General features: G+C 48.1%; 1 protein-coding gene across 4 annotated transcripts in view; it reads right to left on the bottom strand.

The window, feature by feature from the left end:
* The window catches only part of LOC119405335 (ELAV-like protein 3), a 198,153-nt gene that overhangs the window by 136,668 nt on the left and 35,272 nt on the right, over positions 1–26,213 (bottom strand). The window contains exon 1 of one of the 4 annotated variants that reach the window (XM_037672171.2): positions 6,890–7,927. The exons of the other annotated variants lie outside the window; for them this stretch is intronic. The gene's annotated coding sequence lies outside the window, so the exon portion shown is untranslated. Of the gene's footprint in view, positions 1–6,889; positions 7,928–26,213 lie in introns of those variants that run through there. 4 annotated transcript variants of the gene reach the window in all.

Genomic DNA, 26,213 nt, shown 5'->3' with positions numbered 1-26,213 from the left:
TTTAGTGAACTATTTTTCTATGCGTAGTCGCTGTACGGTGCACGACGGTGTATTATTGCAGTCTGCGTCTAGCCTTTATATGATATGCCGACACAAAATAAGTGCGTTTTGTGCGTACGCGACTTTGGCGCTTGCATGTGGTGGTTCAAAATGGTTCTCTTAGTGCTTAAGCTTTTCCTTCTTTCGAGCTGCCTGTGCTAAAGCAGTACTGACACGACTTTGAAAGATCGCAAAAGGGACATATTACGTTTCCTCGGCATGCACTGTCGACACTGTCCGCACGCCGTTGTCAGAGAACACGTGTAAAGTATTTTACTCTGACTTTAAAGCTTTCGTCGCTTAGCATCTGCAGGCCAGCACCACCGCAATGGACATTATCCCGACGAGTCAACACAGTTCAACTGTGTTTGCGAATTATGCGTCCTGCATGCAGCCTCAATCGCAAAAATCGCTGTCGGGGTCACTGGACGACAATTCACTCATCGTTGTTTACGTGCACAACTAGCGGATGACAGATCTGCCGCTAGTACGTCGCGAGTTGCTATCTCCCCGTGACTTCACACTGCTATGACACGTCACGGAGAAGCCGCGCCCTCGATATCGAAACCGAAAATGTGTGTGTGTTTTTTTTTAAAGTAGCGGTTTTAAAAATGTATTCGAGTATATTCCCAGGCACCGCAATACCCTTTTCAGGGTTCTCGACCCCAGTGCTTTTATTTAGCGGAACAATCCGAAAATATTTGAAATTCTTGTCAGCACTCCTTTATTCCCATACTTGTGTGTGCAAATAAAGTACCTGATGAAGCACAACTGACTTCATTCCGATGAGGTGCTCCAAATCGTACCCACGTTTTAAGCGAAGCTTCTGTGAGGTACAGATTTCGGCGGCGTCATAGTTCGCGAAAAACTCGGCACAGCGGAGTGCACAGAAATGTGGGCGCACAGAAGTAGGTCCTCTAAGATGCGCTGGTGTCATGCGTATTTGTGTATAGGCCGTTTTTCACTACAGCTGATGCTCTCACAACCGTGGTGTTGTCGAAGATCAGCCGTTTCACGTATGGAAATCTGATCTTTTATCGAGATGGCTGGTCCTTACGTTGCCATGCTTCGTTGCCACCTTTCATTACATCACGCATGACCGTCGTTGTTGCCAGTAGCAACCGAGCTATTGCGCTGCTAAGCAAGTGGCTGAAGGTCCGATTCCCGGCACGGAACAAGGAAACAGAAGGGGGCAATGCGCAGTCCGATACAAAAAAAAAGAAAAACAAAAAGAAGAATAATAGGGCAGGCTAGAAAACGCGAAGATTCGCTTGCCTCCCTTATTCCGATAGGGAAAGGGCTAGCGATTTTTTTTCTAAGCAAACGTGGCACATGGACAGGCTAGCTCGCAGTTTACATTGTTGCGCCTAAAGGGGCCATGACACCCAGTTTTCGATCATAATCTGTGTTATGTGGATTGATCCTTGTAGATTCACAAATAAGCTGGCGAAATTTTAGCGCATTTGGTCGGGCACTTAATTTATAATCGAATATTTTTTTATAAACACGCGAGCGGATCGAGAGTCAGGCAACACTGGTGCACTCGCGAGCCGTGACGTAACAAGCAGCTAGCTGTGCAAGCGTCTGCCTTGCGGCGAACGATATTGTTCCGTGGTAAACTGCACGGGATATCGAGATATTTGAGCTTTCTTCAGCTTGGCACTGGAGTTGAACGATTTGCAGCGGCTGAAACTTTGGTTGAAGACGACGGCTCCGTTCCGTGCTGCATATGACGTCACACGCGTCATGGCAAAATGGCGGCCGCCGGCGGGCGGTGGGCGGGGTTTACAGCCGGCGAACTTCTAGGGCATTTTTTTTGCAATAAAATATTCTTTTACGGCCCAATTTTAATATCTGTATAGGCGTAATAAACCCTCTACTTCTAGTTTTCGCTGAAAACCACAAATCTTTGGGCGACCGTGTCATGGCCCCTTTAATAGCCACGCAGCGTTTAATAACAATGACTGAAGCTTTACTTCCCAAAACCACAATATGATTACGAGCGACGCCGCAGTGGAGGGCTTCGGAAATTTCGACCTCCTGGGGTTCTTCAGTGTCCACCTAAATCTAAGTACATGGGCCTAAAACATTTTCGCCTGCATCGTAAAATGCGGCCGCCGCGGTCGGGATTCGGTCCCGCGACCTTCGGTTCAGCAGCCCAGCACCGTAACAACTGTTCCATCGAGGCGGACCACGCAGAGTTTGTGAAATATACACTGAAGCAAGTTAGATGCTTTTTTTTTTTTGCGTATAAGCTTCTGTAGGGCTTGCGTGCATTCGACGAATAAACGCTCGTCCTAACTAGTGTACGTGAAGCGCCCGAAATAGCAGCGGCCAGACTTCACATATTTCTGCACATTTAATATAGAAGAACGAACAAAAAACGACAGAGCAAACAAAAGCTTTGGATATATTACTGGCCGGTTTAGAAAGAACTCGGCTCCTCGAAGGAGCAGCGCAGATGGTAGTGGTCGTGAGGCCAAGGCGGACTTTGTTTTCCTTGCCAAAAATAACGGCTCCGCCTCGGGTTTTTTTCTTAACCGGAGATGGCCAGATAGCGTGCGCTGGTATACGTTTATATGGTTCCACCATAATCCTATAGCCGAAGCAGCGCGTACAAAGCGGCCTAATTGAAAGCGCGAATGAGCTTAAAACGTAATCCGACACAGTGTATGATCGAGTGAAACAATGAGTTTAAAGTGGAATAAGTTACCAAACGCACAAGTCAGTTAACGAAACATGCTAATACTGCGGCAGTCATTAAATCAAGCTATTTAGGCTGTTTGCACTTTACACGTTTTATTCTGCTGTTTCATTTTTTCGCTGTATTGTACCCACAGCTGCGGTAACCCTGCTACTGGCCTACCGTATGTAAAAAAAAAAATGGTCGCCCAGGCACTCCGTGCAGATGGTTAAAGGGCGAAGTTGAAACGTACGGCTCCGCTGTTTCATTAAACCTTCATATAAAGTCTTCTTCACAAAGCCTTCTTCATAAAGTCTTCCTCAATGATTCGGTGCGTCTCTCCAGAAATCTTAAATGCTGTTTGCCACCCGCCACGGTTGTCTAGTGATTGCTGGTCCTCGACTGTTGACCCGCAGGTCGCCGGGATCGAATCCCGGACCCGGCGGTCGCATTTTTGACGGAGGCGAAATGCTACAGACCCGTGTACTTAGATTTAGGTGCGCGTTAAAGAAACCCCGGGTCGTCGAAATTTGCGAAGCCCTCCGCTACTGGCGTCCCTCAGACATACCGTGGTTGCGGGACCTGAAACCTAAACAATTATTATATTAATAAACGGCGTCTGCGGCCCGCGTGTTCCCTTCTTCATTTTTGTTGGCCCAGTGGTGAGTAGTGGGAGTTGCCCAAGCCTTGTGTCACGTACGCGCTAGGAGTTTTTGCGCGCATACGAATGACGCACTTTGGTTTCGCCTAGATATATGAACCTTCACAGTAATACTAAGAAAGATAGCAAGAAAAACGCACACCCGTCATATGACGTATATTGAGCACTGAAATCAAACATCTAACCATCTATAGATTCCAGCTTTTGCTCTTCAAACAGGGAGATTCAGAAGTTTGTTAATGTATATGTGTACTCGAAGATAGGCCCGCATTGAGGAAACCCATGACGCTCGAAGCTAATCCGGAGCCCCACATTACGGTCTGCTTCATAAAGACATCTAGGCTTTGGTACGTAAAACCTCCGGCTTCTTCTGTGTGTTCCCAAGGGTGTATTCCACACTCTCAATATGTTAATTTCACTAGTAAGTGCGTTTTTCTTTTTCTCAGCACATTGGCACACACGCTTACGCATACGTGTCCTGAAGGAATACTCACCACGGTGGTATAGTGGTTATGGTGCTCGACTGCTGACCCGAAGGTCGCGGGATCAAATCCCGGCCGCATTTCGATGGAGGAGAAATGCTACAGGCCCGTGTACTTCGATTTATAGGTGGCACGTTAAGGAACCCCCAGGTTATCGAAATTTCCGGAGCTTTCCAGTACGGCGCCAATCATAATCATATCGTGGTTTTGGGACGTGAAACCCCAAGAATTGCATTATCATCACGTCCTGAAGGAAATAGAGAGGTTGACGAACTGCGACAGAACGCCTCTTTACACTCACTTTCCCTATGGAACTCCACGTGAAATTTTCGACGCTCGCGTTAGCACTTCATCATGGTCCCTCCGACAGGAACAGCGATGCAACAGAGTCACCGTCGGCGCTTCCACTGAGAGCACCCCCCCCCCCTCCCAACCAATTCAACAGTGCCCGTCCGTATATTCTCCCCTACCGAGACGAAGAAAAAATCAAAACCGCCATCAAAGGCATCTCCATCACAAAAGAAAGCGCCCCTCTCCTACTACAGATTCGCGATTGCTTCGAATCACAAAGCGGCGGCGACGACTCCTAACGGTACCTGGGCTGGCTTCTGGCAGAGGCAGCTAAAACTTGTAAATGCGAGCAAACGGGCCGCCGCCGCACACCGAAGAAAGTAAAACACGTGGACTGGAGACCGCGCGTGCGCTGTGCGCGAAACAAGGGCCATTCAACGAGCTGCACAACCTTTAGAAAACTTGCTTCTGTCTTTCATTTCAATTTTTCTTATATCTTCTGGGGGAACACACAAAAGCGCCGGCACACTTCCAAACGCGCTCGAGCAAACAGGCATATAAAAAAAAAGACAAAAATAAGAACATAGATAAAAACACAACGAAAGTGCGCGGAGAGCCCGCTAGGGGGAGCTGACGGCGACGTAGCGGGGTTGGTGTCGAACAAAGGAACAGCGCGGCTTTAGTTGTAGGTTGCGAATAAAGGATATAAAAAGGGAGGCGGGTTTTTGGGGTGGGAGAGGTTGTGGGGAGGTAGAAAGGATCCCGCGAATTCATCATCGTCGCGAGAGACCGCGGGATGCGGGATCGCGTAACGTTCGCCCGAAAGAAGTGTGCACATGCGCCGGCCGTGTGTACTTTCCATAAAATGAAGCCCACGGTTTTGAGCTCCGGTGGCGAACAGCGTCGAATCTGCACACTATATAGCCCGGGGGAGACGATCCGCGCTTGAAAAGGTGCCCGATGGTTTGAAAAAGCGCACACGCTAAAAACGCGCGAACGAAAAAATGCAATCCCGGGCCACATCGCGAGCGCTCCAGACTCGCGAGCGTTGAAGGATGAAAAATAGCCACCGGAGCGGCTTTAAGCAGAGCCTACATCGTCGCGTGGGCTGTTAGCTGTTAAAAAAAAGAAGAAATGCACGAATAGCGTAAGAGTAAATAAAGGGCGAAAAGGAGGTGAAATTGAGTGGCCGGTGCACGGTACTGACGCGGTTGGTGTGGCAGACGATAGGCAGAAGCAGACGACAAAACAAAGCAAACGGCCAAGAAAGAGACAGACGAACGAGGTAGTAGCAGACGACAAAAAAGGGAGCGCGTTCGCTCTAGCGGACGATCGAAAAATATAGGGAGAACGGGAAAAAAGTAAGGGACACGAAGGCGACCTAGCGCTGAAGCAAACAAGAGGGGACGATGCGAACGAAATAAAGAAAGCGAAGGAGGAAATGGCGAGTGGCCGGCCGGCCTTCCCGTCGTCCCTGGCGCGCGCCGCGAGAAGCGGGAGGGCAACGGGAGTGCGCGCTTCCTCCCGCAACAGCGACGCCATGCGGAGAAGCCATCTTGGGGATCGGCCGGCGCTCCCACTCGAGAAAACGTGGTCGCGCAGTGTTTTTTTCGTAACACACGCCGGCAACTGTAGCGAAGCGGACAAACGGGACGTCTCGAAGCGTACGGCGTCGGTCTCGACTTGCAATGTCGAAGTCTAGACAAAATATAGACCGGCAGGCCAGATGTCGTGCGTACCATGCGGGATACACGCGTCCTGGGGTGGGAAGGGAGACAACGGGATTTCTCGGGAACAAAGGAACGGGGCGCACCACGCTGACTCAGCGTCGCCGACGCGGTTCGATGGTGCGACGCGCGGCGTGGTGAGATACTGTTCAGCATGCGCTTACTGCGTTACAGTGAAACGTGTCTGTGTGCGTGTGTGCCGAACTGTTATGTTCACTTCCGAAGGCCAGACAATTATAGCGGCAGGCAGCCACACCGTTATTCTGCTTTCCGTGGCAGCCTTGAAGCGAAGCAATCGATAGTTATTTACAACGTATTCTCTTTTAGCAAGGCTGCCGCGTCTCTCGCATTGACTAGACGCCCGCCTAAGCTAGCGGTAACGCAGCAACTCGTGATAGGCGGTGTACGACTGCTAAGGGAAATTGCCTTCCCTTAATACTCGACGTAACTGTTAATTTACTGTTGCTGTGGAGTTGGGTATGCTGCTGACGGCTACAGAACGGTGAGATGAGATGAGCTATGTGTTTTAACGGCACCAGCGAAGAAGTTATAGCGAGACGACGCCGACAACAACACGGTACAGTTGCGAAAGCTTGGCGAATTCAAAGCACGTGAATGAAAAAGAGTACACTGGGCGTAATTGTGAAATCTGGCTGGGTAGCGTGTAAGTTACAAAAAATATTTCTGGAAAGTGGTATGAGTAATAAATAGTGTTGTAGAAATATTAAAACACACCGTCGAACAGAACAGTGTGTGACAACGGATGAGGCGATGCCAGAATGAATATTGGTGGTACTGAGTAATGACGTCAGGGAAAGCCCGCTTTAAGGAAACGCGTGGCGACAGTTTGGCATCGGTAGGATGTATACCTTTTCGACATGCGCGCGAACGAACGGTGCGATAACCGCTGCAAACGCTACTTAGATTTTTCTTTACAGTGAGGCTCACGAAAAGAAAGATAACGTAAATAAGAGCAAGCGTATATTGACAGAGTAAGACGACTCACCTTGGTTCAAAAGACCGCTCTCCGAAGAGTTAACCCAAGCGAAAGTCGTCGTGGTGATGAGGTGTTTGGAGTAGCCAATACCGAGGGTAAGGGACAGTTGTTGAGACGCGGATTATCTTCTGAGTCGGCGATCACCAGTTGAAGGAAAAGGAACGAAGGTTCGGCCACGCGAAACACCAAGCGGCTGGTCTCACGGCGCAAAAAAATCCCGGTCGAGGGGAGTTTTTTCGCGACCTGTGTCGTCTTCTGAGCGAGCCAAACAAGGGCTTGTGATTTTTTTTTTCTCTGATCTTGTCACCTCCGGTTGGGGCTGTGTCGGGGGGGCAGCGACCACGCGGCACGCAACTTGTGCGCTTTCTTGTGCAACAAAAGCGATTTGACGGAGGCTGGACCTCTATGCGCTGCGTTCTTCCTCAAAAACTCTTTCGATCGCGCTGTATTAGCGACGTGCTCGTAGTAAGTTGGTGGTGACGACGGTGGTGGTCAGGGTAGAGGCCTTCCGCACACTCGGTAACGTAGCAGACGACGGGCCCACGCGTCCAATCACCAACCGCGGTTAGCGAAAAGCAGACGACAATAAAACACGTCCTGCGCGGGAAGCAGACGATTTTTCTTCTGTGTAGCAGACGACGCTGAAAAAGCACACCGTAGCACTCAAAGGAGGTTAAGGACTTTGGATTGGGGAGGTCGGGCGACGTCGTTCTCTCTCCTGCTCTCTCTCTCGCTTCTTTTTGTTGTTTCTTGAATGACGAAGACAAACTTATCGGGCGTTGGATGGGGGCGCTCTTCTTTTTTTTTTCTTCTTCTTCTTCGGTTGATTCTTCCTCTTCTCCCGGAGCTGATGATGTTGGTGGAAAACTTGGCGCCAAAAAGGCAGGCAACTCAGACACGCGGGAAGAACGCAAAGGCCGATATTAGAAGAGAGACAGAGAGAGAAAAAACGGAGCTAAAAAACAGAAGAAAAAACGAAACCGGTGTACCCCGACGTGTCTACTGCAGAACACAACACAACCGACGTTCCGTCGACCGTACCAACTAAATGACGGGAGCAGGGAGCCCGGCGCCCGATAAAAGGGGAGCCGCCGCACTCACCGGCCCAGGGATGCTACTCCGCGCTCGCGTCGGTGGAGGTGTTCGCAGATCCAATAAGACTCATCGCGAATTTTTGTCGGTGTTTCTAAAGCCGCGGAGATGCTTAAAGGAGGCGCCAACTCGCGAAAACGACGATACTTGCGAGATCCACGAAACGTTTCGTGGGCGCACTATTTACAGCCGCGCATTACCGGCCCGGAGTCGGGAGAGGGTGAAGAGCGCGCCGCGGCTCGCACCCGCAACCCTCCTTCTCTACCGCGCGTCCATCTTTCATCCTCTTTCCATCGGGCTCTTTCTGCTCTCATCGCTCTTGCCGGTCGCCTCCTCCGCTTCCTCACCTCTTTTTTTTTTTTTCGTTCCATCCGCGTTCTCTTCTTCCTCGCGCAGCGCGCCCTCTCGGAGCTCTTTTCATCGGCGTCGTTTCATCGCGTTCGTCGTCTGCTACTTCCGAAGCAGACGACGGAAGAGCGCGCGCGGCGGTAGGAGTGGTTTCTTTTCTACTTCCTCTTCTTTTTCGCTCGACTACCCACAGACTCCAGAGAGAACGCTACTTGTTCGACTCGTGCCCGCTGGCTACAAATGAGCTCCGACCAAGGCTCTGGCTTCGCCTTGTGTTTCGAAAGCTCTCATTGCTCCCCATACGAGAAAATGGAAACACAAAACTTCGGAGCACATAAGCGAGCTTTCATTTTCTTCCGCGCTTGCAAACTCCCACGCACTGCAGCGCGTGGGAGCCATTGTTTATCTGGCGCTGAATATAGACCTATATTCGAAGCACCAGTTCACGGCGGAAGGCATTACTAAACTCGCATTTTAGAGTTCTTATATATTTTAGGTGCGCAGCAATCTAGGGGTGGGGCTGTCGTAGGCTGTGATCGTGTGCTGTTGTCGTAGCTTGGCGTAACGCAGGCAAAACAACATATAGCATAGCCATCTGAGCGCGCGCTCACGCCAAAGAGAAGTATTCTTCCTCTCGTTTTTCGAGCGCCTTGACGATGATATTACCGCAGGCAAAACCACATATAACATAGCCAACTGTAGCATTATGAGCGCACGCTCGCGCTAATAGAAGTCTTCTTCCTCTTGCTCTTCAAGTGCCCTGATGATATTAACGCACATAACACTCACAGCGGCAAGAGAGTGCTAGCAACTCTCTTTGCGAGAGTAAACGCTTGTCCCATATTTCACTCCCTTTTCAGGAGTGCTGGGAACTCTCTGTTGCACAGAGTAGGCACACTCTCTCGACAGAGTTCTGGTACTCTGGCTGAACGAGAGAGAACAAGCTCTCTCGCCTGAGTAAAGTCACGCTTCTTAAATGGAGTACATACACTCTCGGCGGTAATTACGCTACTCCCTCGCAAAATTTTACAATGCTGGTTGGGCTAGAGTGCATGAACTCCCTCCAAGAGTAGAATCACTCTTGCTGCTAGGACTAACGTTTAAAAAAGGGGGAAAAAAAGAAATCCTCCGTACATTTTCTACAATGTAACAGTAAACCTGGCTGAAATGCCTCAAGCTTACCTCACACATACACAGAGCTCACATCCACACTCATTCATGCACAACACAGCAACATTGAACATATGCACTACTGGCGCTGCACACAACCATACACCCGGTAACCGGTATATATATCCATGATGTTTTGCCCCCCTTCCAGTGCCAGTGGCAGCAGCTCTTCTGTGCCTATTTACAAAGCAGATATACACGGAACACGTGTAAATATCTAATGATCTATTGGGATACTGTTGGCAGATCAACCTTTTACTATAAAACAGCATAATACTCAACACTGTTTTCATTCGTAAATTCCAAATATCAGCTCGGCCTCTACGATACCGGCTCAATGCCGCACAGTCGCTCATGCCCAAGTCTGAGAGTTGTAGCCACGCGCTTACAAATACACTTGCGACGATATTTTACCAGGGCTGGCTGATGAATACTTTACGTCGTTACGATCTGGCGTCCGATCGGACATGCGGTGCCGCGGCAGGCGCGGCACGTACGCCAGAAAAGCAACGCCAGTCAACATAACCACAATGCAAGCGCATCTCTGGCGATTCTCGCACTTTCGCTCAACCTCGGTTGTACTTTAATGTAACAGTGAAAAGCTTTCGACGACAAAATGCGCATTCTTCAACCTTCGTCAGCCACATGCGCCGAGATCGGTCGCACTCAATATGACCCGTACGACTCCCAGCGAAGGTAGGCCTAGCGCACCTGCCGAGTCCGTGTGTACATGCTGTCGGCGCTTGTGTGTTTAGGGATACGCAATTCCGACGGGTGAAAGTGAGTATACAGTAGAGCTTTGGTGTCGGTTAACCTGAATGAATCATTTTTTCTTGCGTACGGTGTTCGTACAAGAAGCGATGGGCATCGTTACGACGCCGCTTTCAGCAAACGCACGCCGGCAGCCGAAAGCCGCCGGGCGCACTCGCCGACACTTCGCAGACACAGACTTGTCAATTAGTACGCCGTGTTGAACTAACATGATGGCATACTTTCTTGCACGTTCAATTTCGTGTTTGGCGATCGGTTAGGTATGTAGTTGCACCTATCGATTCAGATGCACATCAGTACACTGACACGGGCGCTGTGCGGGTGTATCGTCGATAGCGCGAGAAAATACACGTTATTGAATGTCATTCGTGGTCGTCAGCTGTTTGCGTGTTATGAAGACGCGAATTTTATTTGAAAAGAAAGATCGCGTCCGTCTTCAGTATGCGACCCGTAAAGATGAAGTCGAGCGGTGAGCTCTGTCTTGACTAGTCTTTTTACGGCATGAGTGTTGCGTTGGGGCGTGGCGTAGTGGTAGAGACCTCGGCTGAGAATCTGATGGTGGCAGGTTCGATTCCTCCTGCTGGACGTTTTTTTAAATGGGAATGCATTTCTTAGTCGCGCTATGTCAGGCGTCCGGCGTTGTCCGCGAGCCTTTCCGCTCGCTCCCTCTTCCATAGCAACAGCTGCGGGCGCGCGCGCTTATCCTCGCCCCTAGCAACCGGAGCAGGTGGTGCGGGCGGAGTAGCGGAGAGTGAGTGGAGAGGAGGAGCGCGCTCTGGCGTGTGAGGGCGCTCGCATCGCGGGAGCTCGGCGGAGCTCCCGCGTGTGTGGAGAGAGTGTAGGAGAGGGTAGGTGCAGTGCTTCGCCGCTCCTTCTCTCACCGTTCGCTCTCTCTCCTCCCTGCACCACCGCCTCAATGCAGCGCGTTTGAAACGCGTTTAGAGCGTTTGTGCTGCCTTGGCACAGCCTGAAAACAGTGCGTTCTAAACGCGTTTGTGCTGCATTGAAGGCGGTGGCAACATCCCTGAGGTGATTACGAACGCACGTAGGAAGCGTTCGTTGAAAGAGGCACCCAAAAGGGAGACACATGAGCGCGTCAATATGTCCAGCTTTACGCCATTAAAATTACTACGCCGTGTCCTCTCGGCGCAAGAAATGCATTCGCATTTCCTCACGATTCCCTTCGGGGAGGTGGGGGCATTTGTCTTTCGTCACGGCTCTTTTTTTATTGCAATAATGTTTTAGTGTCTACCTTATTCCAGTGACAATTAGTTTGTGTCGTAAACTAAGTTGGCGATGCGTTAGAAGTTGCCGATGTTCGAGGCTTCGAAGCATGCCTCTGTTGGCGTTGAAGAAACCAAAGGTTTACGATCACAAACACTTTCTTTTGTTATTACTGAAAGCTATCCTATTAACTTGCACCTTAAAGTGACATCTGTGGCGTCTACGCTCGGATGATTATGGTTAAGAGACAGTTACATATCGCTGTGCGGCGTCGGACTCCGCCTGCTTAGGAGGGAGTTCCGGACCCTGTTCACGCTACGTCGGGGAGGGAACTCTATCTGAGTAGCAGAGAGTTTGCAATCTCTTTTACTCTGCCTTCAAGGAAAGAGTAAGTTCCGCGGCTAACTCTCCGCTACTCCCCCACGGCGTTAAAGAACTTTGGCGAGAGTAATACAGTCGCTCTACTCTTGCAGTACTCCCTCTACATCTGTGAGTGTAAGGCATAGTCACCTGAGCGTGCGCTTGCGCCAGAGAGAATTCTTCCTCCTGTTTTCGGAACGCCTTCATGATATTAACGCAGTGAAATCCACATATAGCATAGCCATCTGAACACGCACTCGCGCCAAAGAGAACTCTTCTTCCTCTTGTTTTTGGAGTGCCTTGATGATGATATTAACGCAGGCAAAATCACATATAGCATAGCCATCTGAGCAAGCACTCGCGCCAAAGAGAACGTCTTCTTCCTTTTGTGCTTCGAGCGCCCTGATGATAACAATGCAGGCAAAACCACATGTAAGGCTCATGCGACACAAACTTTGTACGAGCTCAAGCGAGCTTCATATGTAAATCAAAAGAAAGAAAGAAAGAAAGAAAGAAAGAAAGAAAGAAAGAAAGAAAGAAAGAAAGAAAGAAAGAAAGAAAGAAAGACAGGACGCCAACAGGCGTAATCTCCGCCGCTCAATCTTCTTCCGCGGACTGGCGGGGCGCGGTAATTGGAGTTTAGCCACTGCCTTCCGCAGGAGAAGCTGCTGTGAATGTTTCACCAGACATTAAATTTTCGTTGTCCGTCGTACCGCTGTTGTCACTGCTTATATCCCCTGTTAACATGCGCGACGTAGTGTGCGAGCGAGATGTTGTTTGTTTGCTTCTAGCACGAGGCGTATCAATCATCTCGAACATTACACGTTATATCCTTATATGTTACTGTGTACAATTTCACAACTTCCGCGTACATTTCTGCACGATTGAAAAGATGAAGCAAGCGAAAAACAGAAATAGAGAGAAAGAAATAAGAAAAAGGAACAAAAATAAAAATGAAGAAAAAATCGCACAAGAAACGGGAAAGGACACCAAGAAAGAAAGATAGGAGGAAAAAAAAAAGAGAAAACTGAAGAGAAACAAAGGCTGCCCAGCTCCGTACCTCCTTCAGGCTTGGCACCGCTAGGGCGAAGCTGCCTTCATTTTCATGTTAGCCATACAGCCGTGAGCATGTCAAGGCTCAGTGAAGAAGAAGATGAAGATAATGGTCATAAAAAGAAAGCCGGAGAGTTCAGCCAGTTCAACAATCTTAATCTTTGCTTGCTTCTCAATAGCACGCTGCCCTCACCCTAACATTTTGGATAGCGACATCATCCCGGACTTTCTCGCTATATTGCTGTTCTAAGTACTTAACACATGCTGATGAACCCGAGCCATAACCTAACTTTAAACGCGTGTCGAACATCGCACTCGTCCTATACATACTGACGGCAAAACAAAGGCATTTCGCGAGGACGTACAATTGCTCATGTTTTTGTTTGTTTGTTTGGTATTTCTTCGTATAAATGTACACTAATTGCATTTGGGTCGCAATAAGTTTACATTCAGATGTCACTAACGATTTTGAGCAGCGACGCACGCGCATGAGAGCCTCCTGCAAGTTGTCGAAATACAATCGCGTAAAAAATAATAAAATAATCATCACCCCAGGTAGTCCACCTCTCCAACGGAGGCCCACCAAGTGGGGTTTCCTTACGTCAGATTTTAGGTGAAATTGTTCTATTCAAACCTCCGCCCCCACTTCTTCCCCCTCACAAAGGAGTGACGCAACTCAGCATGTCCAAGCGGGATATACGAAAAACTGGAGGTCATTCTCTTGCACAACAAAGAGCGACTTTCAATTAACAGTTTAAAAAATCTTGATTGATGTGGGCGAATTCTTCGAGTACATGTGTTCAGGGTGTTGCGATAAAGTCAGACAACAGAAAGGTATTGTGCAACTTGGAGAAGGCTGCATGCAGAGGCCTTTATTAATAAAAAAAATTAAAAACAAACAAACAATGTTTCGGTTCGAATTGTCTTCTATATGACGTATACTTTTTGAACCGGTATTCGAGTGTCACCTGTCGTTTTAAGGCATTAATAACGCGGAAAAGACAGTCGTCAACGACACACACGTAGACGCAGCTCAGATTTGGCTACACATAAGCAGTTCGTGGTGTAGGTGGCGCTACGGGCTTTGAGCAGTGATAGAAAGGATCCAACCGCGCGAATTTCGAGGCCACCAGCCGAAAAATTCGACCGATAATTTCTAGACGTGTATGCGCCAGAACCGCGATACGATTATTAAGCACGACGTATTCTGGGGATTCGGAGTTATTTTGACCATCAGGGGTTCTTTAACGTGCACTGAGATGGCACAGTATACAAAGGCTTCTAGCATTAAACAGCCACCGAAATGAACGCGACCGCAAAAGCCGGGATCAAACCCGCGTCCTTCGGATTAACAGCCGAGCACTGTAACCACTTATTATCACGGTGCCTAGCTAGTATACAGCGTTCGAAATAATAGACAGATAGATTGAAACGATTAAGCACGTAATTGACCTGCTTGCTCCTTGTCTAGTCTACGTGTTTAATCATGTTTTTCAATCTGGCTGTTTCCCAAATCTCACGAAAACTTCAAAAGTTTCTGTCACGTTTAGAGGTGAAAGTATTAATGATGCTAATAATTACCGACCAATTTATTTATTAGCTGCATTCTCTAAGAAAGTAGAGAAAATGATCTACCGCTTAAAGGGACGCTAAAGGCAAATTTTAAGTCGACGTTAATTGTTGAAATAGCGGTCCAGAAACCTCGTAGTGCTACTTTTATGCCAAGGAAGCGCTTATTTTGAAATAAAATCACGTTTTAGTGGTCCGCATCGCGTTAGCGCACTTAAAATCACCCGCCTGAAATCAGTCTTTCACACGTCACTGCTGCCGTGCCCAACGTTGCCCGCCTTTACTGCGCGGCGGCGTGCACCATTCGGGCATCCGGCAACATCACACGCATGCGGCATTTTGTCGAACTTTCTGTCAGAGCGACTTTCACGAGCACGCAAAACACACGCGGCAGTATGCGATACCGAAACTACCACTGAGACGCGACCGCGTGAGCGAAACAGGGCGCCGGCCGAAGCACAGTTCGGCAAAAACGGAACCTTTGGACTACGCGCGCCGTTACCCACAATGCTGTTGAATTTCCCGCGTTCAGCCTGCTGGAAGAAGAAGACGAGCTTTGGCCCAGCGGGCGCGTGAGCGCGTTCTACCAGGAACGAAGGAGCCATCTTTAGGTTCTGGGCTCATGCAGACGCTAATAAACGTCTGTTGGAGCTTGTAAGTCCGCGTCGGCTGTTATTTGTGCCACATATTTTACATTTGGTGCCGTTAAACCCGGGAGGCGACAGCCGGGAGCTACCGTCAAGGGTCATCGCTGGTGGCTACCGACTGGAACAACAGCCGCGAACTACGGAGGCTAACAGATCAGCTGATCGCCATGGACAGGCTCAAGATGAAGAGGACCACGCGAAGGGCCCAGAACACTAAGCTAATACAAGAGGCAAGTGCGCTACTTGAGAATGATGACGCGACAGTGCGACAGATCGACTCGATTTATGAGAGGCTCAAGAGCAATAACGAGGAGCTGAAGAAAATTAATTATGATATGGAGAGCCACATAAGTGACGAGGCATTCAAGGCGGAGTACGCTACCGTAATTGAATATGAGGACAACGCGACCCGCATCTTAGCCGAGCTCCAGAGCAAACGCCGCCAGCATAGCGAAACATCTACAGTGTCACCGCACATCGAAGTTCGCGACGTGCCAGCGGCTATGGGACCTTCTGAAAGGCCAGGAGCGAAGTTACCGAAGCTGACGATTAACCCTTTCGCTGGTGGCTTGTGCAAGTGGAGCGAGTTCTGGGAACAATTCGATCAGGTCATCAACCCGAACGGCAAGCTTACAACTAGCGACAAATTTAACTACCTGATGCTGTTCTTGAAAGGAGACGCAACGGCAGCTATAGCGGGGCTTCCTACCACCGAAGTATGTTACGAAGACGCGTTAGACATCCTGAAAAGACGTTTCGGCGACAAAAAGCGCTTGGAGCAGGAGTATTTCTCAAGACTTCGAAGGCTTACTCCTGCGCGTTCTTCCAACGAAGTGGCCAAACTCCGCAAGTTATATGACCATGTGCTGATTAACACGCGGGGACTGGAGGCGCTTGGCATCAGTAAGTCGTCCTTTTCATCGATGCTGTGCGACATTCTGCTGAGGGCATTGCCACGTGACAGCGTCGTGGCATATCATCGATCCTGCGCGACACAACCTGAAAGCTCCAACAACGTTCAGCATGACACGGAACTAGAGCGTCTTCTTCACTTCGTCTCTATTGAACTGGAGAGCCTCGAAGGGAGTGACTTTGGGGAACAAAAAGGATACGACGAGGCGGCTCATCCTAAAGACGAGAGTCCTCGCTTTCACAGCGCGACCCCAACGTCATCAGTGCTTCACTGCCAAGTTGCTATAACTGAAACGAACTCGAGCTGCAATTTCTGCAAATCGACGCAGCATTTGACAGAGTCATGTAGCATGGACTTATCGCTGCCAGAGAAGAAGAAACTTCTTTCTGCCGACATGCGGTCCTTTCGATGCACATGCAAAGGTCACCGAGCAAGAGATTGCAGGCGTAGAGTCACATGCTCGAGCTGCAAAGGTCGTCATGCAACCACTATGTGCGACCCAGATAAGCTAAGGCGAATGCAGCGGGAAGACGACAAAATGACCGGAGAAGTTTCCAGACCAGGAAACGGAAAAACGCTTACTACCATGAAAAAGCGTGGGTGGACCTCACAGGGCAGCACGGAACCCTCATCATCAAAGACTTTTCACTCCCGAATAATGGATATGACCACCCAACTTGACACTGCAATAGAATGCCGCAAAATCAATGGCAGGGCAAAAGGAAGACACCAGCTATATGAGACCCGAATCTAAGAGCGTGTTCGAGCACGCAAAAGTCAGAGGCTGGAGCCTGCATTCTATGCTATCCACAAGCGAAGCATCCAGGAGAACAATGATGCACAAGTTCAAGTTCAGAGACGCTTGATCGAGGAGACCACTTCGATGGATACCAATATGGCCAAGCGGCGATTGAAGTTGCGCGAGGAACAGACTGCTCGTGAGCGGGAGCACACGGACCATGCAATCATGCTGAATTGGAGACAGAAAAGAAACAGCCAGGACATCGTGTGACGTGTCTGCATCAGCAGACTGTTGGAAGTCGGACACAATTGGGTAGCCTGAAGAATCTCCCGAAGGATGATTGGTTGTGCACGCAAGACTGTGCTGCCATCCAGCAAATTCAAGAGCGTCCCTCGCTGCTCACACGACAAGACGCAACCTCACCAAGTGCTGCAAGAATCGGATCCAAGACTACAGAACGGCCTTCCCAGCAAAGAAAACATGAACGTCAGGACATCGCTGGGCCGTTTTGGCAACAGATGCCTGCTGCTGAAACCGTCGAAGCACCATGTGCTGAGAGTCCTGTGGACCTGCTCGCCTACATACGCGAGCTGGCAGGAGAGGACGTCCTCAGTCTCCATGCCAAAGCACGAGAGAAGCTTCGGCAACTGAAGGAGGAGTCCGAAAAATAGAAGGCTGACACCTTCAGGCCACGTCGAGGAAGCGGAAGGATCGACGCGTACGGAGGTAATACAGCAAGCGCCTGACCGTACAGACGAGACACCACTGCGCGGCCGGGAATGTTGAATTTCCCGCGTTCAGCCTGCTGGAAGAAGAAGACGAGCTTTGGCCCAGCGGGCGCGTGAGCGCGTTCGACCAGGAACGAAGGAGCCATCTTTAGGTTCTGGGCTCATGCAGACGCTAATAAACGTCTGTTTGAGCTTGTAAGTCCGCGTCGGCTGTTGTTTGTGCCATATATTTTACAATGCCATAGAGGTTTTTTTTTTCATGAATCAAACAGAAACGAACAAGCAGCATTTTATTACGTCTCTTGATGCCCGGAAGGTTCTTTTAGATGCGAAGTATCTTATGGCGGAGTTCAATCCGGTGGTGGTGGTGGTGTGCGGCGTGACCACCCTTACTGCGCATGCGCATACACTCTCCACTTCCCCTCCCCCATCCACTTCCCCCTCTCCACATTCCCTCTCCCCTCCTTCTCTCCACTTCCCCTCTCGCCTCCCCCTTTCCACTCTTCCTCTGAAACGTGGGCTAGACATGCCGAAATTCTCTCCTGCGCAACGCCGCGATGAGCACCAGCGCATTCGCGTCCCCTGCCCCTCTCTCTCTTCTCTCCTACGCTGCCCCCCTCTCGCAGGCCTGCCGACTGCGTTCCCCGCTCGCCCTGTGAGAATTAACGGCCAGGCTAGAGGGAAGACAAGGCGCGCGTAGCATTCCTCTTCGCGTTCCACGACGCGAGGTCGGTAGCATGCCCAAAGAACGCCAACGGAACGCGATCGTGCAAGTGCTCCGGCTTCGCATCGCCTCATGTTCCCCTTTAGCGGAAAATGGTGTAGTTCTTTTATTGCTGCAAGTTTGATTACTAGTGATTAATTGTAGGCAGACTCTCATACGTCATTGGGATCATTTCGAAAATGTGCCGCTCGTGGCGCTCATCGTGTGATACATTTAGCTTAATTTCTCGGTAAGTAGGGCACTGCTGTTGATAATATTGCCGTTTTAGACGTCATATATTGGGCTTTCACTCTGACATAAATTGTTATTTGCCTTTAGTGTCCCTTTAAATTGTTTCCGTAACACACGCAACATACTTTCAGAAGATCAGCATTGTTTTCAGTGTGGTAAGTCTACACAGACTGCGTTGTTAGCTCAAGAAGAACTGGTAATAAAAAATATCGAAGAAAAAAAACCGCAGCTTGAACTAGTGGTGCAAGGCGGGAACCAACGGCGGAACTAGTGTTCGACCTAGCCTTTTCTAAGTTTTTGCTGGTGATGGCAAGCTTTTGCTAGAGATGCTAAGTTCTTGCTAGTAGTACTAAATATGCTCAGCCTTGCCTATCCTGCTCCGGTTTCGGTTGGTTCCCCACACTGCGCATATGGCACGTGGTTTTGGCGGGAACACGCCACGCGACAATTTGTTCCGCGATTTTAGTCGCGCGACTAGTTGTTGATGTTACGTGATTTTAGTCACCTGACTAGACGTGACGTCATGCTATGTGATCTCAGTCACGTACCTAGTATTTACGCGACGTTACGTAATCTTTAGTCACGTGCCTAGTTACGCGATTTCATGGAATTTTAGTCACCTGACTAGATGTGAAGGGATGTTACGAGATTTTAGTCACGTGACTATTGTTACCTGTATTATGGCGGAAACATGTCACGTGACTAGCTCTTGCGTGATGTTACGTGATCTGCGTGGCGGGAATAGTTGTTACGCGATGTTACGTGATTTTAGTCATGTGGCCACCTGTCGCGTTATGTTACGCGGTTTTGGTCACTTGACTACTTGTTACGTGATGTTAAGCGATTTTAAGTCACGTGGCAAGTTATTACGTGTTACGTGATTTAGTCACGTGACTAGTTGTTACGTGATGTTGCGTTATTTTAATCACGTGACTAGCTACGTGATGTCGCACAGCTTGGTCCCGTGACGAGTTGTTACGGGATGTTACGTCATCTTAGTCCCATGACTAGTTGTTACGTGATTTTAGCCACGTAACATGCTCCGTCCGTCATAGGTATTGCATTCTACGGCCGGACCAATCGGAGCGCGTGTTGTGGGAATGAAGCAGACGATGAAGAAGAGCACGAAGCGAGCGCGTGCAGGTTGATTTTTGATTTTACAACTGATTTTATTTTGACATGTCGGCACATATATATACCATATTTGATATACCTATTTTTTTTAGTAATAGTTTGCACTACCCGGCGTAACGAAAAGGTTTAACAGTTCCGCTGTTATACCCCTGTCACACAGGTACTTGCAAATCTTTTGAGCAAGAAGACTTCTTCCGAAAAAGAGTTTCGCGCACATACAGAGGACATGGAGCGATCTCGTTTTCAGAAGCGCTCTTTCCTGGAAGCTGAGTGCGTCGATCTCTTCCACAGCCGTAAAACAGTAGCCTCGAAACCAGTGGGCGCTAGGAATTGTGAACTGATAAAAAGAAATGCCAAGTGTTTGTTGCTCTGTCTCCTATGCTCTCCATAAAAATAAATTTCATATTTCGTAGAAGGCATAATAAACCCTTTAAAGCTTATTTCCTTGCCTACTATCGTAAGCAGGTCGAACGGGTCGGAGATATTAGTGCGTCGCACACGCGCACCGAACAGCCCCGGATGCACACAAAAAAAAAAACAATGGCTAGAATGGGAGAGGGACAGTTGGTCTTTATATACCAAGATATATCATTTCATTTTCATTGGTTCTGTTTTGAAAGCTAGCGCCAGGCTTTCGGTTTCGCGTTCGCAAGAAAGCACTCATAGGAGGTCGCGTCGGTTCCGTGTGTCTGCGAGGCAATGCCTCTTCATTAAAGATTCTTGCAACTTCGTAAAATACCGCCTGCGTAAAAGAGTTTTTGCGAGTTTGTGTGACAGGATTATTAAAAAAATGGAGTGACATAAAGTGACAAAGAGTCGACGACAAAGCTAGGCCCTAAGGTCGATAATGTCTACGTTGAAATCGCCGACTAGCAGAAAGTGTTCGTGCTTCTAGGTGTTTTATACTGTTCTGTCACAATTACGATTGATATTAATCTATATTTAAACCATTTTTTAGGGGATATTACAAGGTGCCGTGCCGCGATCGAGGACACCACACAACGGACAGTTCTAGACCCTATAAGGTGCTTCGCCCCTAAAAGCTTACGCTGGGTGTTTTCATTGAATATGACAAGGCGTTCATTACGCTAATTCATTACATTTTACTCGGAAAGTTGAACGCTTGTGGGGTACGCGGTGTAGCTAATTCACTATTATGTTCATATCTGTCTCAGAAGAAACTGTTTTTCAATCGGTAACTTCTGTTTTTTCTTCTTCTAAAACACTTCTTGGTGCCTCAACGAAGCATCCTAGGGCCAATGCTCTTCGATATCTACATAAATGGTACTGTTAACATGAGAAATGACGCCTCATTTCGACTCTACGCAGGTGTCACCGGTCCTTTTGTCTCTGGTGAAATTCACCTGAAATTATTGCAAAAGCCCAAAGTGTATACTTTCAGATGTACTGCAATCGTCTACCGCTAATGGCTTGTGAACAAAATGCGAAAACAACGAAGGCTGTCTTTTTCAGATCCAGAGGCACAGAAATTAATCTGAACCAATCATTAACGCCTGAGGGAATATCTGTGGAACTAGTGGAGAAAGTTCTGGCCGGGACTCTTTCCACTCGTGTGACATGGTCGTGCCATGGTGAATTATTTATTAAATCATTATCGCGTGCTGCCGGTGTGCTGTAACGATGCAGGCATTCCCCTTACAGAATATGCTCAAGTGCAGATTTACCGTGCTCTGTTTTCCTCCCGTATAAATTACTGCCTACTTGGCAGGGGCACCACAACCTTAGGTGACATAAAAACATTTCACTTATTGCAAAAAACAGCACTGTTGTACATAGCTTATGTCCCGGGCATTAGTTTCGCAGGTACATTCTTCTCCCGTTACAAATTCAATATGAAGCACGTGTTCTATTTTCGTCTGATGTATACTTATTTCTTTGCAAAGGAACAGTTCCTAATGTTTATTAAAGATTTATCTAACATAGGCATATATACAATGCACTGATTACCGCATGCGAAGCGCCGACGGGTGGCTCGTTCGTCGTTAGCTCGCGGCCTTTTTGTTGCATTCTCTTAGATTCACAATAACGTCCCACTACTTAACAAATATGTAGAGAACGACACAATTTTTTTACTTTCACAAAAACAGAAATGCGTGAATATTTTCATACCCTTGTCAAATGTACTAACACCACCAGAACGAAACAGTGCTTCTGTATCGCATTCTTTGTTTTTTTCACGTTTTCTTTTATTATTGTTCATTGTATTTATGAGCGTTCATATACTGTCATGTCATTTGTTCTATGTCTTCATTTATACCACATCCTTGTAATCTATAAACATTTTTTTCTGCTAATATATTTTTATTGACGCGGTATATATATATATATATATATATATATATATATATATATATATATATATATATATATATATATATATATATATGTACTTTATGTTTATGAACCTTACGTACTCCAAGAGCTAAGGAGTAGCCGGCGCCTTATTAGTGCGCCAACACCTCCTTACACCACGTCAATAAAATATATATATATATATATATATATATATATATATATATTTTATTGACGTGGTGTAAGGAGGTGTTGGCGCACTAATAAGGCGCCGGCTACTCCTTAGCTCTTGGAGTACGTAAGGTTCATAAACATAAAGTACACAGGGTCCAAATTTCTAATCACAATTAACTTATATTTTATTAGTATATTTTTAATTTCAAAAGCCTGCCCTTACGCATAGTAAATAGTGGTGTGAAAAGTACACGTGCAAATTTGCTTCTTGTAAAAAGTGTAACAATGATCGGTGGTAAAAGGTCCACGGATCCAGCGGTCGATGTCGGGTGATCGGCCAGGTCTGAGACCCGTTGCACGGAGGTGGCGAAGACGGCTTAGATGTATACGCCTCTGCAATTTCACAGCAAGTGTGTGGTAGTCGCATCGTCGCAGATTGGGGCGTCACATAGTGGGCACGATGTACCACATGTGCCGCGGTAATGTTGAGCCCAAAAGATGATCACTGATGGGGTTCGTTAAAAGCCTAGATTTAAAGACTGCTGCCATGTACAGGGGCGATAGAAAGAGATGCAGACAGTCATAGGCGTATCTACCGGGTTGGGGGGGGGGGGGGGCAAGGGGGGGCGCTAGCCCCCCCACTGAGAAACCGCCCCCCCCCCCCCACTTTCGACAGTCGTAATTGCCGGCTGCAGACTGGGAAACTAACGAGTCAGGCAAAGTTTTACTTGACCGCAGCAATAACGTAATTTTGTAATAAAATTTGTCCTACGATTCCGCTGTGACGACTGTCCTCCGTGTGTCTTAACCACGCACTGTAGGCCACCTGCGGTGCGGGCTGCCTATTCCACGCCTGTGCGTCTTGCGCTCGAGCATTGCAGAGCAGGCTGTCGCTCAGTAGGGGCTCCATAACATTGCAGCTATCTGTCATGATTTTATTTTGTTCTGCCTGGCCTGAAATTTAGGTAATCCGCGACGCTAATATGGGCGGGAACCAGTAAGCGTTTCGTAGCCCGATCAACGCTCTCCTTTTTTCAGGAAATCCAGTTTCTTTCTTTCAAAACGAATAGCATCGCCACTGCTCCATATTCAAGCTGCTGTGAGTTGATCAGTGTGCAGAAGTGTCCAGTATTTTAGTTGTGCCTAGCCAGGACAGCCAAAATAGATTCCCACTTTAGACTCCGATTAGCCTGCTTCACTTGGCTTATCATATGGTAGCCTGCAGCGGTCGTGGTGGCATGTAACAAGGCAGTGGACTCGAGCACATTGAGAAGCCCAGCATTCAAGTTTGCCCCGTTACTTGATATACTTCACCAGGGAGATGACCAGCGTCCACGGTTTTCTGGACTAAGAAGGCTGCCTACCTGCAAAGGACTGTGTCGGTTCCTAATAATGTTTATTTCTCTCTCTACCTCTTTGTCAGCAACGATGAGTTCGCAGAGAGTTGTACACGCGGAAAAAAGCTCAACATCGTTATACTACAACTGAAAGTATCTATTATACGTATGAGGGTAGCGAATTGGGCGAGTTGGAAAATGCTCATGATGGTTAGCGCAAACGGGACACGGTCGTTTTTTCTTCTTTTCGTCCGTGTTCCGTTCGCGCTAACCATCATGAATATCTATTATACACATATTAACCCATCTCGCCCGCTGCTATAAGCAGCCGCTGCAAATGTGATTGGCGGGCAGCCTTCTTAAATTACGTTCAGAGGAGACACTGTCTGGCTATTCCGAAAAAAAGAAGAGTTATTGTTCAGCACAGTAATGTGCTGCTTATTGTGCGCACTTCAGTTTAACGCTGCAAGTTTTCGCAGACTTGTGACGTCGCGTAAAAAGGAGGCGATTTTATGGCACATTGAAAATTTTTGACGAATAGCGAAGAAGCAATGACAAACAATACGCTGTATTGAAAATAGTTCACTATTATTATTTTTTACGCAGTCATGCGTACGTGGCAATTACGCGGTGTATCACTTACGCGTCATTTCCTGTGTCGTTTTACGAGCAGGTGCTGTGAGCAGGACCCAGAAAATTTCGACCAATCGTTAACAGTTAGCGACCTCTACGGAAGGAAACAATGCCGGGTAGTTTAACGTTATAATCACCCACATTCTTTCAATGAAAATTTCAGCTTAAATAATTTGTGTAGGCTATTTACTTGGAGGAACCGGAGGGGAGGAATAAAGGGCCACTTCACCGCTTTTCCGTCCACCCGGCACCGAAGCTGGGAAACGTAGGAGGGCAAGGAACGACACCTAGTATATAAATTCGTAGCCATTTATAATCTCATAACTATACACAACCAGCTCAATGTGGTGTATTAATCGACTGAACTTGGTCTTGTTCTTAAGAAAGGCTTTATATTAGAGGGCTCTAACAGTAAAGAATTTGGCACTCGGCTTATCCTAAGACTTCTGCGAAGTACCTTGCTTTGCCAGCCACATGATTTCTTTAATAAGTGAGAATTTAAGGCACTAGAGTCATAACAGGTTCTTCATACTCATCGTATCGACAACGCCAAACTAAAACTGGCAAGCTTGCTGATGCAATGCTCAAATGATCAGGTTAAATTTGGGTATCCTTTTCAAACTTCACGGTAATGTTTCTAAAATGTTATTAAACACTGCTGTGTTGTCGTGGTATAGGGCGGCGCAGCCTGCACAATCTGTTTGGGTAGATTCTGCCTTGATTTAAAACAAACACTTTTCTATGAAAGCTCTATGAAAATGAAAAATCACCTCATATCAAATTTCACACACACACACACACACACACACACACACACACACACACACACACACACACACACACACACACACACACACACACACACACACACACACACACACACACACACACATATATATATATATATATAAAGAGAGAGAGAGAGAGCGACGCCAGCCCCCCCACTCGCGAACGAGTTGGTACGCCACAGCAGACAGTGCGGCAACTACGTTCTCTGCCGTTTCCTATTTCTTTTTAGGCGGTTGTATCCTGGATGGTAATAAAAAGCCACTAGAGCCATCCATGGTACGATCAAGGACCACTCTAGCATCGTTGTATTGTGACCAAGGTCAGATCGCGATGAAAACAGCGCGCAGCGCCGTTCGCGTTTCTTTCAATCCCCCCTGTGCGTGGGCGCTCAAGTGGTTTTATACCCGCTTTTAGCCTGAGCGACCCTCCAACTGTAGTTGGATGAAGATTTGATCTGATTTCGAACGTGTGTGTGTGTGTGTGTGTGTGTGTGTGTGTGTGTGTGTGTGTGTGTGTGTGTGTGTGTGTGTGTGTGTGTGTGTGTGTGTGTGTGTGTGTGTGTGTGTGTGTGTGTGTGTGTGTGTGTGTGTGTGTGTGTGTGTGTGTGTGTGTGTGTGTGTGTGTGTGTGTGTGTGTGTGTGTGTGTGTGTGTGTGTGTGTGTGTGTGTGTGTGTGTGTGTGTGTGTGTGTGTGTGTGTGTGTGTGTGTGTGTGTGTGTGTGGTGTGTGTGTGTGTGTGTGTGTGTGTGTGTGTGTGTGTGTGTGTGTGTGTGTGTGTGTGTGTGTGTGTGTGTGTGTGTGTGTGTGTGTGTGTGTGTGTGTGTGTGTGTGTGTGTGTGTGTGTGTGTGTGGTGTGTGTGTGTGTGTGTGTGTTCCCAAGAGGTTTATTGGCAAAGAATATGGCAAGAACAAGCAGCGGTCAGCAGCGTTCGGCCAAGCGCAGCAACCACGAGCTCATGCCGATGGTGATGCCGCTCAAGCGCAGAGCAATGCCGCTGAGGCCACTCTTCTTCTTTACAAATTGCCCTCCGCAGAAAAAGGCGCCATCCTGGCGGCTTAGGGTGAGGACACAACGATTGGGTCGTAGTACGGCTTAATACGAGAGACGTGGACCAGTTCGCGGCCCCGATAGCGTAGATCTGTCGATGGTGTGATGGGCTCCACGAGGTAATTGACGGAGGACGTTTGCTCTACAACGCGGTATGGTCCGAGGTATTTGGCAACGAGTTTTGCGGAGCGGCCGGGTGCGGTAGCGGGTACCCGAAGCCATACCAAAGAGCCAGGGGGAAAAGTTGGTGCCGAACGGTCTCCAGGTTGACGGGATTGCTGCTGCCACTGGTCCTTGGTAGAAAAGGAGCGGGCAAGCTGGCGGCATTCGTCAG

The sequence above is a fragment of the Rhipicephalus sanguineus genome, chromosome 9 (genome assembly GCF_013339695.2).
Source record: "Rhipicephalus sanguineus isolate Rsan-2018 chromosome 9, BIME_Rsan_1.4, whole genome shotgun sequence".
Classification (NCBI taxonomy): Eukaryota; Metazoa; Arthropoda; class Arachnida; order Ixodida; family Ixodidae; genus Rhipicephalus; species Rhipicephalus sanguineus.
This window is presented reverse-complemented; position numbering and strand designations above follow the sequence as displayed.